Source organism: Adiantum capillus-veneris, chromosome 5 (assembly GCF_014529385.1).
Source record: "Adiantum capillus-veneris isolate H3 chromosome 5, ASM1452938v2, whole genome shotgun sequence".
NCBI lineage: Eukaryota > Viridiplantae > Streptophyta > Polypodiopsida > Polypodiales > Pteridaceae > Adiantum > Adiantum capillus-veneris.
Window position 1 is genome coordinate 47,381,285 of NC_140935.1, and position 18,965 is coordinate 47,400,249.

Below are 18,965 nucleotides of genomic sequence, written 5' to 3' on the forward strand. Positions count from 1 at the left end.
TAATCTACTTAAGGACCTCTCTTCTTAAGAAAGAAAAGAGAAACCTAGTGCTCTGATACCAATGTAACTAAATTGGACTAATAACTTTGGACATAGCGGAAATTGGTTGGAATTTATGAGCTTTCCATTAAGCAAGTTCCTAGTGTGGCAAGAGAGAGTGCTTGGTTGGAGATAGCATCATCTAGCTACACATCTATCTAGCATGGCATAAACAATAACTTGAAAAAGAGAGAGAGAGAGAAAGTGACAACTGCTAAGCACCAAATTCACTTGGAGCCAGTCCCCCCTCCAAAAGGATTTTGTATTATATGTTCTCCCATGAAGAGAGACTTGAATACAATACAATCTTTGTGTTCCTTATGACAATCTGGGTACTATGAAGATGAAGAGCTTCATGCACCTCAACATGCTTCTTTCAATGAACTTAAATTGACTCAATCCTCCATCCCAGGGCCTCAAACACCATCAAAGGTGAGGAGAGCTAGCGGGGAGAAAGGTAGATTGAGAGAAGGAGATGTATCATACAAGAAAGAAGTATTCTTCTCACTTAATATTACTCTTAGATCTTAGCATAACATAGTTATAAGATGAGGGAAGATAAGCATGCTTGAGCTTGTCTCTTGGTTGGATTTGCATTCCATGATCAAGAGTTGTTGGTGTAGGCTCTCAACTTCTCATGCCTTGGAGAAGGGATCCAGCTTTCCATTAAAGCTTGCACACACATGTGTGTCAATGTGTGTATAGTGTGTGTCCTTTTTCATAAAGAGAGAGAGAGAGAGAGAGGATTCGAATTTCCATTCTTACACTAGCTTGTCACTGATATGTTCAAGATAGGGGCTAGCCAATGGGAGCAATGCTTTATAACTAGCTTCCCCCTTTGTGAAAATATCTAAGCTCATTCTTATCTTGAAGCTTAATTCTCATTGGTCCACTAAGTCAACTAGCCAATAGGAATTAAGCTTGCACATGGGTTGCTCAATTCTCATTGGTCTGTTTTGTAGACTTTTTTAAAATATTTAAGCTTAATTTTATTAAGCCTAATTCTCATTAGTCCACCCCATAAGCCATCCAATAGGATTTGGGCTCTATGGGGGCAGCGGCTAAGGGCCTGACATGTGTCCTTTATGCATCTTGGGGAAGGGTGGCTCTCATAATTATCCCTACAAGAAAGGGTGCATGGCATTTTTGTCGGGCAACTTGTTTAAGCATAATCATTGCTTAAGCATTCCTTGATACTAAGGTTCAAAGTGCTTAATTTTGGCAAATAAAACTACTCATTGGACTTAGGTCTAAGGATTTTTAACACCAACCTTTGGAGGCTTACCCTAAGGTCTTTTAAGCTCCATTAAGTACACATTACTCTTTGGTAGACTACCTCTCCTTTTCGACCCTTATAATTATCTCTCCTAATGGTCCCCTACTGTCTCTAACTTGCGCTTACATTAATTGATTAGTGATGAAGATGCCCAAAGAACTTTAGCACTGAAATGCAAAATAACCCGAGCTGTCGCCATCAGCTTTTCTGCACCTGTTTTCTACTGTTCTGCCCCCATCCCCTCCCCGCCCTCGTGCGCACTGTTCTGATCTGAGAACCCATCATCGCAATCGTTTCGGGCACCTACTGGACCTCGTTCCTATGGATTGTTTCTTGTCACGCCAACCATCTTTGACTCTGCATGCCGTGACCAAAATGCCAAACCCCCCTCCTCCTCTGCCTCTAGCACTCTCGATGATCATGTGCGCTGATTGCCATCATCCATTTGCTTGTTCAAGCTTGGACTGACCAGGATGCAATCCCCCCATTATCACACCTCCATTGCGTGGCTGCAGCATCTCCGCTTGTACTCCTTCTGGTGGCGTTCACAGCCCAAGCCACTCCGTGATTGCTCCACTACAGACAATAGAGAGAGAGAGAGAGAGAGAGAGAGCCCCGCCCCTTTGCCTCTCTATCTTGCATCAAGCAACAAAAAAGATCTCTGTGCCTTGGTGACACCCGTCATCCGCTTTCTATCCACCATGCTCCCCCCAAACATCTGGGACCTCAAAATCGTTTACCATGGCCGCCCTCTCTGCACGATCCTCGCCTATTGAGCAAGACGTAACATACCCCCCCCAACCCTCCCCCCCCCCAACCCTCCCCACCCCACCCCGTGACCCTTCATCTGCAGGTGCGAACTCACAGCAACGAGACAAACACACAGGGCCACCTATCCTGTCTCTAGACACCCACAGAGAGAGAGAGAGAGAGAGAGAGAGAGAGAGAGAGAGAGAGAAGTCGCCATCTGCACAGAGAAACAAGCCTCCTCTACACCAATCTACGTGCACTCTAAGCTCTACCGCCTGACAATGCAAAAAATATCTAATAGATAAATATTTTTTTAATGCCTTGATTTTTCCTCCCTCATCGGATATCTGTGAAGGACTTTCCTTTTCTTTTCTCTTTTAAAAGCATCTTGCTTGATTCTGCTTAATTAAACACCAAAAAGAACGTTTTGGCCACCTACTGGCCACCTACTGGTCCCTTGTTGAGATAGGTCTAAAAGCACATTTCAATATTTCAACTCTTGTTCCCTTTATCTTCCTGTTGCAGAGCGCAAACAAGAAGGAGAAAGGATGCCTCTATAGCCTTTCACAACCCACACCGTAGGAAAAGAACACCATGGGCACACTGAAAACACTTATGACGAACACCCCCAAAGGTCCATGAAAAACCCCTCTAATTGAAAACACACTGGGAATCAAGAAAACCGAGAGCGCCACGGCATAGCTCGACTTAAATAGGCCTCCGTAGCATATCCATATGAACGATTCCGATGAAAAATTGAGGAAGTTATGGCCTTTTGAAATGAAGGGAGGCTCTCCCAAACTCCAAAAATGGGACCTCTGGAAATTGTGCAGAGATTGCATCTCAAATTAAGGAGGGTGGATCTTCTTTTTCTCTTCCCAAGGTGTGTTTTCCAAACTCCCACGAGTGGATTTGGGGGCTCCCTTGTGATTGGTCCACTTGCATGATTTTTTGGGAAAGGGGAGAGGTGGATGGTCAAAGTGTGGGGTCAAGGTAGTGGTCAAAAGGCGGTTAAAGGGTCAATGTGAGTGAAGTGACACGTGTCCAGATATGTGTGAAATGAGAAGGGTGCGCACCAACTTCAACACTCCATAGCCAACGAGCTCTCATGGCCCAAGAGAGCCTTTCTTCCAATTGACACCAACTAATGAGGCTCACTCCAATATATATACCCTAACCTTTCTTACCCACACTCCACCTCATGGGATTTTCCTTTGCCACATGGAATTCTCCACCACAATCTCCTCCATCTCCCTCAAGTCCAAGTGCACTTCCAGCTCTCCCTCCAAGCAAAAGAATTTTTCGGGAGCATATCTTACCGGTCCGGCCACCACATGCAACACTGTAAATCACCACTCAAAGCCCGCGATCAAGGCCATCTCCAAGACCCTCCAACCACAAAATTCTCAGCTCATGACCATCATGCCGGCCCAGTTTCCCATGATCACATGCATCATCCGCCACCACTTTCCGAGTCATGGCATCCACATCAAGCACAGATATCTCATGACACATAGACCCGATTAGCAATGCAAAAAAGCATGGCTGGAAGCACTCATCAAACCTCATCTCTCAAAAGCTCACTAAGGTTAAAAAACTCCACAAAAGTCAAGGCAAAAAACAAGCCTTTGTAAAGCAGTTCCTATAAGCCGCTTCCAAACTACGACACGCTATGCACACATATGTATAAGAGGGGATATGGTAGGCATTCTGGTGGTCGGGATTGGTTTTTCACCCACTCCAAAAAACACCTGACATAGCTTACCAACCCCCCCCCCCGTAGTCTGCTAGAGCATTTATGCTCAGCAGCAACCATAGTAGATGCTCGTTCCATCTAGATCCCACACAAAAACCATTGGCATTCCATGCATCAAAAACTTAACCATGCTGCCACCTGGCTCCCAATAAAAATCATTAGAGATGCCATATATCAACTTACACCAAAAAACCTTCAATCACTTTGCCATAGGCCTACATGTACATCATAAAAGTTCCTTTTTTCTTATCCTCTGCACAAAAAACTATATTTTGGGCCAACATAGGGCACACTTCACTCAAAAACCTTGGAAACACCTGTAGCATCATCATGAGCAACGAAATCAGCCTTCAAAAGGCATTGAAAAGCATACATCCCTGCAAAGAGGCATACAAATCCCTTAAACACATTGGAGGCATCTGCACCAACGTCGTGTTTCTTGGGAGCACCCATAATTTCCTCAAGAGGCATAGCTTCGTCAAGCAGATGATCAAAAAACTCACAAGTAACATCTTCAAGCATGTTAGTATCAAAGGAAGAAGAGAAGGATGCATCATCACCTGCTTCAGGCATGAGGCTATTAAAAAAAAAACAAAATCATCAACTGCACCATCAAAAAAAACCCTCAACCTGTACCACTTCTTCGCATACACTCTCACCGTCACAAAAACTGATAGCCTCTTCAACTGAAGCATTCTCACTCTTCTTTGCCACTGGTTGCACACATTCCTCATGAGATATGAGACCTTGCTCTTCCTCTTGCTGTGATCTAAGCTCCAACAACATCATACATATTCTCCAAAATAGACAAACCATTTGCCTCATCATGTATAACTTCCATATCATCTGTACCTGATGATAGGTCACAAGTGCCCTTTGTCTCACTGTCACTCACTGCAAACCCAGGTTTGCCTTCAAGGACTCTCACAATTACATGACTAGCACAGAAGACTTTATTTCGTCATCAAAACTCTCCTCACCATCACTACATGAAGATGTTTCTTTGTCGCTCTCATAACTCTCACCATCAAGCATAACCATGCCACTATGCATATCAAAACCCAACCCATCATGGGGCAAGCATACTGCAGATACCGAGGCTTCCAAGCTCTCCCAATATTGTGCCTGAAGCTCTCTCCAAGACTCAATGAGATGATGTCCACTGTCAATAGCACAAAACAACTCTGGAGGATCATAGAAAGCTAGGAAAAGCGCCCTCTTCATGCTTTGCCAACTCCATTGTTCTCGGACAACATGGAATAGAGGTAGCCTTCATCATAAAGAAGCCCTTGCCATGCATAATTGGCTTGCATCTCTTTGTCATAAAGCTCTAATTGATCAAGCTCATGCTCCACAAGACAAAACCATGCCACAATATCCTCATGCCGACTACCTGTAAAAAACTTGCTTGTAGCCATATCCATATCAGATCACGTGTAGCATAAAACCATTATAAAATGAAGATCGGGAGCTCGATCCTCCGTGGGGGCACCAAAATGATGTGGAGCACAAACGACAAGGAAAAGGGATGCCTCTATACCCTTGCACAACCCACATCGTCATAAAAGAACACCATGGGCACACGAAAAACACTTATGACAAACACCTCGAAAGATCCATGAAAACCCCCTCTAATTGAAAACACATTGGGATCAAGAAAAACTGAGAGCGCCACAGTGTAACTCGGCTCAAGTAGGCCTCCGTAGCATATCCATATGAACGATTCCAATGAAGAATTGAGGGAGTTATGGCCTTTTGAAATGAAGGGAGGCTCTCCCAAACTCCAAAATGGGGCCTCTAGAAATTGTGGAGAGATTGCAGCTCAAATTAAGGAAGGTGGATCTTCTTTTTCTCTTCCCAAGGTGTGTTTTCCAAACTCCCACGAGTGGATTTGGGGGCTCCCTTGTGATTGGTCCACTTGCATGATTTTTTGGGAAAGGGGGGAGGTGGATGGTCAAAGTGTGGGGGTCAAGGTACTGGTCAAAAGGCGGTTAAAGGTCAATTTGGGTGAAGTGGCACGTGTTCGGACATGTGTGAAACGAGCAGGGTGCGCGCCAACTTCAACACTCCATAGCCCACAAGCTCTCATGGCCCAAGAGAGCCTTTCTTCCAATTGATACCAAATAATGAGGCTCGCTCTAGTATATATACCCTACCCTTTCTTACCGACACTCCACCTCATGGGATTTTCCTTTGCCACATGGCATTCTCCACCACAGTCTCCTCCATCTCCCTCAAGTCCAAGTTCACTTCCAACTCTCCCTCCAAGCAAAAGAATTTTCTCGGGGGCATTTCTTACCGGTCCGGCCACCAAATGCAACGCCGTAATCACGACTCGGAGCCCGCGATCAAGGCCATCTCCAAGACCCTCCAGCCACAAAATTAACACCTCATGGCCATCATGTCGGCCCAGCTTCCCATGATCACATGCATCATCCACCACCACTTTCCGAGTCATGGCATCCACATCAAGCACAGATATCTCATGACACATAGACCCGATTAGCGAACCAAAAAGCATGGCTGGAAGCACTCATCAAACCTCATCTTTTAGAATCTCACTAATGTAGAAAACTCCACAAAAAGACAAGGTGAAAAACAAGTCTTTGTACTGCAGTTCCTGCAAGCCGCTTCCAAACTACGACATGCTATGCACACATATGTATAGAAGACGATATGGCAGGCATTTCGGTGATCGGGATTGGCTTTTTGCCCACTCCAAAAAACACCTGACACCGTACTGAATGATCAGTGTAATAAGAGAAATTCATTTGGGAAAGTTAGATATTAGATTTTATGATACCTTTGTTAAGAGGTTCAAGGATCAAAAAATAGATGAAGAATAGTGAACTCCTTAGCCAGTTGGGAAAAATCAAACAAAGAAAAACCAGTGTCAGAGAATTTGTTGAGGAGATTAATGTTTTAGCAAGATAGTTATCCTCTCTGTCAGGGGATAAGAGTCTGAGAACGTGGTTCCTAAACGGAACGTCACTAAAAGGATTGACCAAATCGGAAATCACAAATCCCACATGCTCTTTTGAGGATATTATTCAGCGAGCCATGAAAATGGAAAGGAAGGGGGCTAAGATATCCAAGTCAGCTAGCTCCAGTGATACCATTAGCTCTAAGGATACGAGTAGTTCAGAGACCATTAGCCTGAGGTACCATTAGTTAGCTAAGATATACAAGTCAGTTAGCTCTAGTGATACCATTAGCTCTGAGGATATGAGTAGTTCAGAAACAACTGCCTGAGGTACCCAACAACCAATGTCAGAAGAACCTGGGAAGCCAGGTATGGGTATGAAATTATCTCAAGGAACTGAACTTGGGAAGCCAGATGTAGCTGACTCACGATCGGCATGAATGGTCAGTACTGAGCAACAAGGTAGTGACAAAACCAAAGGAATATTAGCTACCAATGAAGTCAAAAGCGCACTCTAGAAAAGTGTAGCTGATAGAATAGAAAAACTATCTCTGGAGATGTCCAAATTAGTTCACACAATACCCAAAATGGAAAGATTACTAGAAAAAGAGGGCCTAATGGAAACATACAAAATTTAAAAAAATGGAATCCGAGATGATCATGCATCAGTTGTTATAGTTAAATGCGAGATTAGAAAACACTGGAAGCCGGTGGACAAAGCAACCTTGGATGGTGGGGCTAGTGCAAAATTTAATGTCGGAAATGGTTAAGAACATCTTGGCATGAAATGTAAGCCAACCATGTTCAGGTAAAGAATGGTGGATCAAATAGTTTCAGATCCGTTAGGAATGGTGGAGAATGTGCCTATTCGGGTGGCAAGGGTTATATTTGCTACCTCATTCCTGATACTGAAAGTAGTGACATCCTATGATGTACTCTTGGGAAGACCCTGGTTGAGAGTAGTGGTTGTAGTCCACGGCTGGGGCATAGATGAACTAACAATGAAGATAGAAAACATGAAGGTTACTGTGTCAAAGTCTGCAACATCTGTTATTCTAGGAAATAGTCGACCAAGAAAATATTCATTTCAAAAACTTAGGAGTTGTGGAGGAAGTTGGAAGCGAGCAGCATTATTCCCATGGCGACACTTGATTTAAACTGGTGACTGCTGACCTAAAGCTAGCAGCTTAGCAGGGGATGCTCCCAACTCACTTCAGGCATACTGAAGAAGGCACCAGACAGGTTAGTTACGTGGCCAGCCAGGAAGTTACTAGGGGCAAGGTGGAAGAGGTAGCAATCGAGGGGGGAGAGGAGAAAACTGTAAGGCTGAACAAGCTATTACCTGAGGGAATCAAACAAGCTTTAAATGACTTATTTCAAGAGTTCACAGCTGTGTTTGCATGGGACCACACCAAACTGAAAGGCATTGATCCAAGGGTGTGTCAACACAGGATACCACTGAGAATGGATGCCAGACCAGTAAAGATGCAAAGATATAGGATGAATCCTAAGTACGCAGCAAAAGTGAAGAAAGAAATAAATGCTCTACTGAAGGCAAGATTCATCGCTGAAACGGAAAGCAGTGACTGGTTGTTCTCGATAGTGGTAGTCACCAAGAAAAATGGTAGATTGAGAATTTGTGTGGATTTCAAGAAACTGAATGGTCAGACAATTAAGGATCCATTTCCCTTACCATTCACAGATACTATGCTTAATCAGGTAGCTAGATATGAGATGTATAGCTTTCTGGACGAATATAGTGGCTATAATCAGATCAAGCTAGCCGATGAGGATAGGGAGAAGACAACATTCATAACTAAATGGGTGCATTTGTGTATCTTATGATGCCATTTTGGGTTATGCAATGCACCAACAACATTTTAGAGAGCAATGAAAACAATCTTTTAGAATATCTTCAAAAGTTCATGGACATCTTTGTGGATGATCTCACTGTGTATTCTGCTGCAAAACATTTGGAATGTCTGAGGCTAATGTTTGAAAAATGTAGGGAAATGAGGGTCTGTCTGAATCCTTACAAATGCTTGTTTGGCGCTTACAAAGGGACATTGTTGGGGCACATGGTGTCCAAGTAAGGGAATCAAATGTCAGTAGATAAAGTAAAAGCCATCCAAGAAGCCTTGGTTCCAACTAATGCCAACGAAGTGTCAAGCTTTCTGGGGTACGTGAATTTTTACAAAAGGTTTGTAGATAAATTAGTTGAATTAGCGGCTTCAATGTATGCACTAACAAAAAAAGATGCGACTTTTTGTTGGAATGAGATATGTCAAAAAGGGTTTGAAGCCATCAAGAAAATAATTTTAGAGAAACCCATTCTGAGACAGCCAAAATGGGATCTAATCTTCCATGTACACGTCGATGCATCAGGAGTAGCTTTAGGGGCTATACTGGTGCAACTTGAAGGGAGATAGATTTTCCAATATATTTTGCAAGGAGGAGAATCTCCCAAGCAGAACAGACATACACCACAACTGAACGGGAAGCTCTAGGGATGGTGTTTGCTGTGCAAAAGTTCAGACACAACTTGCTGGGAAATTTGTTCAAATTTTATGTGGATCATTAGGCATTGATGTATACGATTAACAAAGTTGTCATCCAAGGCAAACTATTCAGGTGGATGTTGATGCTCCAAGAAATTGAGTTTAAAATTATCCATAACCCAGGCAAGAACCATTTTGGGGCCGATTTCTTGTCCAGAGCTACTCCTATAGACGACACCACCTCAATAAACGACGAACGCGCCACTTTTCAAGATTGAAGGAGAAATTGGCAGATCAAAGATGGCCACATACTTACAAATAGGGGAGCTTCCAGCGGGATGGCCTATGAGGAAAAAGAGAGCCTTGATTATTTAGGCCAAAAAATTTACATGGGCAGCTAGAGCTCTGTATAAACTAGGGAAGGATGGAGTACTGAGATGATGTGTGCCTGAGAATGAAAGGATTGGGTTGTTGGAAGAAGCTCATGAAGGGGGGTCAGGAGGACACATGTCTAGGGAAGTAACGGCCTAGAAACTCATGCAAGCAGGATACTGGTTGGGAGTCCTTGTTCAAGAATTTGTAAGAAAGGGCCAGAGGATGTGATGTATGTTAGAGGATGGGAAGGCCATTGGCCAGAGATATGGGGCCACTGCATTCCATTCAGCCATCAGCACCATTTATGAAATGGGGTATTGACTTCATGGGGCCATTCAAGAACATGGAAAAATACGGATACATTGTAGTGGCCACTGACTGTGTCACCAAAATGGTGGAGGCCAAGGCACTCATAGATGACACAGGCAAGAAAACAATGATTTTTTTGTACGAAAATATCATTACCAGATATGGTTGTCCTCTAGAATTAGTCAATGATTAGGGAACACACTTCTTGAATGAAACAATGGAAGCCCTAACTAAAGTATTTCAGGTCAAGCATCAAAAATCAACAACGTATTACCCTAGATGCAATGGTCAGGCTGAAAGCACGAACAAAGCTATGAAAAGAATACTCACAAAAATGGCGTAAACCATGAAGGGATCCTGGGATATGCATTTAGATTCAGCCCTATGGGCATACATGACAACTTTCAGAGTTACAATGAAGCAAACACCATTTTGATTGGTGTTTGGCCAAGAAGTGTCATTTGAATTCACAATTCCAGTCTTACGAACTTTAGTTCAGCATCAATTAGACCCTGAAGCCAATCTTCAAGAAAGATTACTGGAATTGGAAAAGCTCGATGAGCAGCACCAGCGAGCACTATGGGAGATAGAGTGAACATGGGCAAGCTGAAAAGATATCACAATAGAGACCAAACCTAGCACTCAGAATAAGAAGATCAAGAACCAAGCAACCCAGGGATAATATGAGAAAAAACTCAGCAAAATCGCACCAGGATAATCTGGGAAAAGACAATGTGTTGAAGGATCAAGAATCCCAAAATTAACCCAGGAAAGAGGATAGTTCAGAAGTCTAGGGTAATGTCCAACTGAGACTGAAAACTGGGGTCTCGCAACAAGCAGAGTAGAAACTTACAGACCAGGAACCCGAATCCCAGTCTACAAATCAAGAAATTCAGGCAAAACTCATCTGAATGTACAGGAACCAATAATAACAAGAGCCAAAAGCAGGAAGCAGGGAGACCAGGGGATGGATGGTCAACGGGCGAAAGCTGATGTGGCATTAATATGGCCGAAAATAGAATCATCACAAAGCCCTTAAATAATAGGCCGCCTTAACTATCCAACATGCACACTCCTTGTCATCACTATATGGTGTTTAATGATAGGATTCTTTACACGCACATCGATGGCAGCAAGCAAATAAAACTCAAGAAATCAAAACAAATACCATAACACTCTTACAACTTCTATGCAAGATTTCTCTGCTGCACTATTGCTACCTTCTGCTATCTCTCTTTCTCACAACCTAAAAGATAACAGTAAAAGCTTGATGCCTACCTCTTCTTCTACTTTTGCGTCTTCTACTTCTGCTTGTTCTACACAAAGCACCATGGCCTCATCCTCAAAACCTAAAGCAATACCAAAGACGGTGAAGATTAAGGTGCCTTCTCTCATAGAAGAAGTTTAAAAAAGTTCTATGAGATAATGCAAAAGCCTGTGGATGAATCAATAGCAACAGAAGCAGCAAAGAACTATGACAAAGATACTATGCAAAAATCAATCAGAGGGGTAACAAAGCCAATGCTAAACCACCATTTGGGAATCCCTATCAGATTATCTGGCCAAGCATGGACCCCAAATATGGTAACAAAATATCTAAAGGAGATTGAGGAGGCCACGGCTCATAGGATGAAAAGTGCTCAAGGAATACCAACTGTCAGAATCACTAAGCACAACAAAATCATGAGGTTTGTGGCTCAGGCATTCTATCTGGAAAAGGACGATAAACACCTGTCAGAACATGTGTTCATGGACTTGGCTCTGATGCTCAAGGGGGGACAAAGTGTCTGATGCAAGGTGTTGGAAAGAGCCATGGCCACTCAAATGCATAATCTAATAGAAAAAGGGCAAAAGTTGTATACATGTACCCCTATCTGGCAGGAACTGTACTCCTAGGCTGCAAAGGAGTCAGCAAGTCAACAAGTGAAAAGAGATCGGGAGGGGGAGCTACACAAGGGGCCTAAACTGAAAAAGGCAAAGATTGAGAAAGGGCCAACCTCAGGTTAGGAAGGTCCAAGCTTGTCTCAAAGTAGTTCCCAGAAGGTGGCGAAAACCCTGAGTGTGCTGAAGAAAATTGAAGTGAAATCCGAACCAAGCTCTAGCTAGGAGTCTCACTAACAAGAGCTGAAAAATTTAATCACCGGCTGGACCAAAAACAAACCTCCAGCAACACCATGACCACTTGAGAGGATGGGGACACTTGGCTCTACTGGACCATCATATGTTAAAGAAAAAGAAGGAAATTGACTTGGAGAAGCAGGAAAAAATAAGGCAGACTGAACCCGCCTTAATGCAGACATGGAAAGAGATTAATGAGAAGTTGTCAACACCCAAGCTGGATTCCCCTCATAACAAATTACCTTTTCAAAGAATTCCAGTAATAACATTGAAATAACAGGGCACACCAGAGGGCAGGAGCAAAGTGGGTTGAGGGCCATGATGATATCCCTCAACTCAGTGGCTCTTCAGGCAATCTGACTAGGATGCGGCGAATGAGGATGATGGTGATAATGATGATGATGATCAAGCTGGGATGGGAGATCAGCAGACATTTGGATGGAACGAGTCTGAAAAAGACTCGGATGTCGGATGAAGAATTAAACAAACCTGATGAGGGAGGGGAAAGATCGGGAGGAAAGAGGAAAGGGGAGGATAAAAAAGAAGAGGGGGAAGTAACAAAGAAAGATCGGGAGGAAAGAGGAAAGGGAGGATCAGAAGGTGTAGGGAATGGTCACCTACTGACCATTCCCGTTAATCATGGGCGACCGGCGGAGGCTGGGAGCCCTGATTACGGGAATGGTCAATAGGCGACCATTCCCGGCCGTCAATGGTCCAGGGCGAGGGGGGCCAATCAGATTCACTGCAGACGGGTGACAGTGCACACAGTACAGAGACGCCACGAACGCTACATGCGTTCCAGGTGCTGATGTGTCGAGCGTTGATGGCATCCCAGAGCTGATGTGTTGCCTTTTCAGTTGTGGCCGTGAGCTGCATTCCGGCACCTGATATGGCGAGCATCCATCGGCTGCAGGTTTGATTACGGGATTTCATGATAGTAGCTTTGACGGTGGAGATTAGCAGCCCCCCTCCCTTGGACCTTGACGGAAGAGCAAGGGGAGTCAGCTGAACAACAGTTAAAATCAGCCATGGAAGAACGGTTTGAGAAGAGCGAGATGGTGTTGGGACTGGTCAAGGGGTTAGCTCAAGAGTGTAAGGAGCTGAAAAAATGGTATGATCAAAAGGAGTTTGTGACCAATTTAGTAAATAAGCTAGCCCAAAAATACAAGGAGTACAAAAGAATAAAGTGTGACATCCTTCTTTTATGAGAAATAAAAAAACTCTCCATCAATTTTATGAGAAGTAAAAAGACTAGAATCCTAATGATGTCTAAGAAGAAATACTAAAACCTTCCATCTTAGCTATACTCATTTGCAAGGTACAAACTGCACGTACCATTTTTTTCTCCATTCACTTTCACTACACATCTTCCACGATAAGTTCTTAGCCTCTAGCCTCCTTCTTAGGAGTATCCCTCTTCTAATTTCTCTAAATACCTCCCCTTCACAAGCATCACACTATAAACAAGTTCACCGTCTCCCTTTTTGGCTTGCCCAAAGGGCTAAGGCCATAGTGATGTGTTCCCTTTTTGTTGATGAAAAAGGAGAGGTTGTTTTAAAAAAATGTACATATTTTCTGATTGGTTGGTTGTCAAAGCAGACACTCATTATAAAGATAGAGCTTTGCAAACACTCATTAAAAGATGATCTGTCTTGATTTTTTTTAATAAAATACACTAATTTTGGCCGGCCCCAAAGGGGTGAGGCTTTGATCGGTTGGTTGGTGGAGGTGCAAGCTACTCATTACAAGACAAGAAATATTCACTTCACCCATAAGTCATTTGATCCTTAATATTCACTTCACCCATAAATCATTTGATCCTGCATGCGAGCCCGCCTGGCATTTGGAACGTGAATAAATGGCGTCAGTTGCACAGGCCGGGGACAAGGGAAACTGAACAGTCAAGAAATAAAGAGAGAAGGGAGATCTTTATGGGGAGGTCAAACATTCGGAGCCGATAACCAGGAGTCTACCAAAGAGATCAGAGCCTGGAGGACGACGTGGTGAATCGTCTAGAGCTGCCAACAATTGTTTTTGAGAGAGAGAGAGAGAGAGAGATTCCTTGGCATCGAGTTCCGTCTGTAGAGTGTGTGTGTGTGTGTGTGTGTGTGAGAGAGAGAGAGAGAGAAAGAGAGAGTTGTTCTTGACCACCACCAAGTGGGGGTACACAACCTACAGCATGCGAGAGGAATTACCACCTAAGCGGATTGTGGCAAGGATCTCCACAACCAAAAGCGCTTGCAAATGCCCGCAACTAGCAGAGATCAGCAGTGACTGCTCGCAACCAAATAAAGAGCTTGGTATTAGTGCCTACACAAAACAAATGCCCTCCTTTGCCTTTTTGTGATATAGGTTAAACCTTGCTACCTTCTTGGCATGCTTTCCTTTGAGCCATATCACCTGCAACCTATTGTAGTGTTCTCTCCTTTGACCACTCGCGGCACCCTTTAAAGCTGCCCCATCCTCGATTAGCACATGATCCAGCTCTTTGAGGCTCATCAATATTCCTGTTTCCTTTGCCCCTGCCTTATGCATCACTAGCTACATGCTGACCTCCACCCCCACATCCAGCCAATATAGTTGCATCTGCTTGAGTATAATGTAATAGGCACCTTGTTTGAAAGAGCGAAATGTTGCTAGTATTGAAAGGATGCAAGATAAGAACCGCTGGTTCTAATTCTGTTGGATGCAGGTCACAAGCCTGTCCCAGCCACGATAGGTAAGGCCACTGCAAGATGTAGTCTTCGCTTGCAGCTTGCCGTGTTCAGCACGAGTCTTGGGGCAGAGAGAGAGAGAGAGAGAGAGAGAGAGAGAGAGAGAGAGACTCACAGACTAGTGCTGTTTTGTAGACGTGATAATCATCATGTATCTCATGTTCTACATCAGCGAGAATGGCGACAAAGTTTATACTCTTCAGAAAGACTTGCCTGAGGGAACCCCAACTCAGTCTACACATCCAGCTCAATTCTCACTAGATGATAAATTCTCACTGTGTGGTGCCGAAGAAGCGGTTTGGATTGCTGCCGATTCAATCTCCTCCTTTGACTTACTAAGTAGCAATGTGGATTGCTAGCCGCCTTCAATCAAACTGTGGCTCCAGATAAATAGTGTGATGTGCCTAGCTTTACCTGCTGGTAAGAACAATGAAAATTGTTGTTTGTTGTTTTTGGACAAATTGCAAAGACTAGCGTAGCATGCCCTGCACAAGGAGCTTTGGACCAACTCCCATGTAGCAAATAAATATAATATAGCTAGATGTTTGCTAGCTTAAACCAGCAAGAGTGCAAACTAGCAAGTGTGAGAATTTGCTAGATATCAAAGTAGCAAGTCTCTCACTATATGGTAAGTGACTTACCACATACCAAGTGCAAATTTCCTACATGGTAAGTCAGTGACCACATAGTGAGAAATTGCTAGTTAGATCCTAGCTAGTAAATTCTCTCAATTGCTAGTTTGCACTCCTAGTTTAATCTAGCTAATTGGACGTCTTATTTGCTACATAGAAAATAATCTAGCTAACTGGATGTCTTATTTGCTACATAGCAAAAGGCAAAATTGTACAATCTAGCAATAAATTTAAAAATATCAAGTTGGTTTATCATGTTTAGAACTTACAATTAATGTGTGTGTGTGTGTGTGTGTGTGTGTGTGTGTGAGAGAGAGAGAGAGAGAGAGAGGGCTCAAAATTAAGACACAAACATTTTGAAAAGAAAAACATTCTATTACCGCAAATTGGCCACAATATTTTGAACCAACTCCGAGCGCACCTTATACGATGCTATTTTGCAATCATTGTCCTAGCTACCACAAAACAAAAATAAAAACTCTTGCAACTTTATCTCATCTCTCTCTCTCTCTTTCTCTCTCTCTCTCTCTCTCTCTCTCTCTCTAAGTACCCTTGTGTCGATTTTGATGGATGGCTCCAAATGAGTGTCATACATTAAAGAAATTTGAGCTTCATACATATGAAATTGGAGTGTCAAAATGCTCCCCCTCCCCCTTCCCCCAAAATACCCTTGTATCGATTACGGATGGATTGCTCCAAATTTTGCATAGTTTAATCTTTTTCACAATAGGATGTATCTTTGAGTGTCAGTTATAAAACAATTTCAACAATAAGCACAAAAATACCCCAAAATACCCTTTTCTCTCTCTCTCTCTCTCTCTCTCTCTCTCTCTCTCTCTCTCTCTCTGTGTGTGTGTGTGTGTGTGTGTGTGTGTGTGTGTGTGCGCGCGTGCCCCAATGTTCGAAAAAAATCATTTTTCCAAAGATACAAAATTCCTTTCCTTAAATTTGCTAAGCCCCCTTGGATACTGCTACTCAGTATCGTGCATGTTGCATAGCGGTCTTGGGTCTACCGTTTGAGGATGTCCCCCTATATACCCTTGTGTCGATTTTCGATGGATGGCTCCGAAAGAGTGTCATATATTAGAAAATTTGAGTGTCATATGCAAGAAAAATTCAACAATGACTGTCATATTGAAAAAAAAAATCGCGTGTCGTTTACAAAAAATAATACAACAATTAGCTCACAAATACAAGCTCTTAACGTTTAAAGGATTTAATACTTGTTGAAAGACTTAACGTTAAAAAGATTGATCATCACTGTAAAGATTTAAAACATTTATCAACATTCTTCAAGATTACGTACGTTACGAAAAGATTTCCTTGATTCAGGGAAATGTTAAACTGCAATTTAAAGATTGTTAACTTCAAAGATAATTAACATTTCATGAGCTCCACCAACCAGCTTATCAAATCGTACGCGTACTGCAGCGAGAGCGAGGTCGATCGAGTTGTTGGTGTCGACGTAAAGTTGAAAGTACACAGCTGCAGATAGAGACGCGGCCATTAGCTGGTTGAGGGCGAGGGCAAGCAGTACGTAGAGCCGTGCCAGACTCTCTCTCTCTCTCTCTCTCTCTCTCTCTCTCTCTCTCTCTCTCTCTCTCTCTCTCTGGTTTCGGCAGTGCTAGCAAGACATACGCGCGACGTACGACAGCTCTCTCTCTCTCTCTCTCTCTCTCTCTCTCTCTCTCTCTCTCTCTCTCTCTCTCTGTGTGTGTGTGTGTGTGTGTGTGTGTGTGTGTGTGTGTGTGTGAAGATCAGAAAACCAGTGCCGTGTCGATGATCTCTCTCTCTTCTCCGGTCCAGTATCGCTCGAGCATGGCGGGAGCTAGCTCGAGGTTTCTTGGCCTTCATATTTTGCCTCCAAATAGGTCAGCTCGACATTTGAGTGAGCGTTGAGCTATATGATATAATCACCAATTAAACCTTGGCCATTATTTTTAAGGCCACAATGCCCCTAGAATTTGCAAAATACCCCTCAAATTTCAAAAAATCCCAAAGTACCCCCAATATGTCATGAATTCCCAAAACTCGCTTCAAATTTTTCGAAAGTCCCAAAATATCCCTGGTTGTGAGATTAAATTTCTTCAAAGATAGAAAAAATTGTAGCTTTTCATAAGAAGATTGATTGCATATCAATCTTGTATATCAGTACAAGATGATAAAACTAGAATTTGAGTTGTTTATGTAGGCTTTGGAGATGAATTGCTAATTCATTAATTTTGGACATGATTATCTTTACCTTCAATCGGCATTTTCCCTTATCCTCAATCTGCATTTTCAATATTCAAAGCGGCACGGTTGGAAGCTGAGACAAAAGACAACACCCATGGACCATATCGCATGTTAAGTATAAGGCATGACTCTACTGAGCATATTGGTTCTCGCAATGTTGCTGGCTAGTTTGTTTCAATGGTGGTTTCCACATGTGCTGCTACATGAATCTATTTGGTTGGATCCAAATTGAAGTGATTTATAGACCTATACAAACAAAATGATCAATCTAAAACTTTTTCTTATTTTAAAGGATGTTGATCATGCCTCACACGTTAAGTATTTTTGACCAGTTTGAGCTCTTCTCTGGTATCGAAAATTAAGTGAGAAAATCCACCTTTTTAAGAGTTTCAGAGAAGGGGTACTTCACTTTAGGGCTCGAGTTCATCCTAAACCTATTTAAAGAAAATCAAAGAGTGGGATGTGCATGCCATCTCCATGTCCCCCCTTCTTCTCCTAGCCCAATCCCAAATGAGCCACAACACCGAGCCGCCTTATAGGCCTGATGTCAGTTTTTTCCGAACACTATTTCAGTTATAGAGTTTGCCTAGCCAAAGACCTCATAGTTGTATTGAAGCATGGTAACAACAATGAGATAGGGGGATCTCATCTTTCATTAATCGCAAAACAATCCAATTTTGAAGATAATTATGAAGCGGCCATCATTGTAAAGTGGAGCCTGAATTTGAGTTATCTTTGATGAGCTTGAATGAGTCATCAAATAATCTTACATAAGCTCATAATCTTACATATCACACCTTGTAGATCCGTCTATATTCATAAGGCCATCTGCCTTGACTACTCTCAGGCTATAGTCATGTGGCCATCCACCTTATCTTCCTGGGTGCACTCGCCACCTTGTCTTTTTGTCTATAGTACTCTACCCATTTGCATGTGCTAATCACAGGCAAGCAAAACTGAAATTGCTCCCACTTCTCCTCCTACCTATCATTAGGCTCCTCTTCTTAGCTGAACTCTCTCTCTCTCTCTCTCTCTCTCTCTCTCTCTCTCTCTCTCTCTCTCTCTCTCTCTCTCTCTCTCTCTCTCTCTCTCTCTCTCTGGTTGAATTTTGATGTACACACATAGGTTGAATTTTTCAAAACGCTCATTGTGGTGGTGGCAGCAAGGCACGCTCACTGTGGTGGTTGCAACAAGGCCAATCAATGAGCAACTTCTCAAAACGCTATGAGGCAAAGTGGAACTTGCCTAGCTTGATGACGCTGTTGCATTTCAAAATGCTCATAGAAATTTCATGGTTCCATAGTTGCAAGGTTCAGACAGATCTTGGCAATTTCAAAGCA

The 18,965-nt window shown here is 42.9% G+C and overlaps 3 pseudogenes; 2 read left to right on the forward strand and 1 right to left on the reverse strand.

The window, feature by feature from the left end:
• Positions 1 to 4,115: 4,115 nt before the first annotated feature.
• Positions 4,116 to 5,245, reverse strand: LOC147457253 (uncharacterized; annotated as a pseudogene).
• A 6,011-nt stretch (positions 5,246 to 11,256) lies between these two features.
• Positions 11,257 to 12,733, forward strand: LOC147457254 (uncharacterized; annotated as a pseudogene).
• Positions 12,734 to 13,735: 1,002 nt separating this feature from the next.
• On the forward strand, positions 13,736 to 15,159 carry LOC147457255 (H/ACA ribonucleoprotein complex subunit 3-like protein pseudogene; annotated as a pseudogene).
• The last annotated feature ends 3,806 nt before the right edge of the window (positions 15,160 to 18,965 follow it).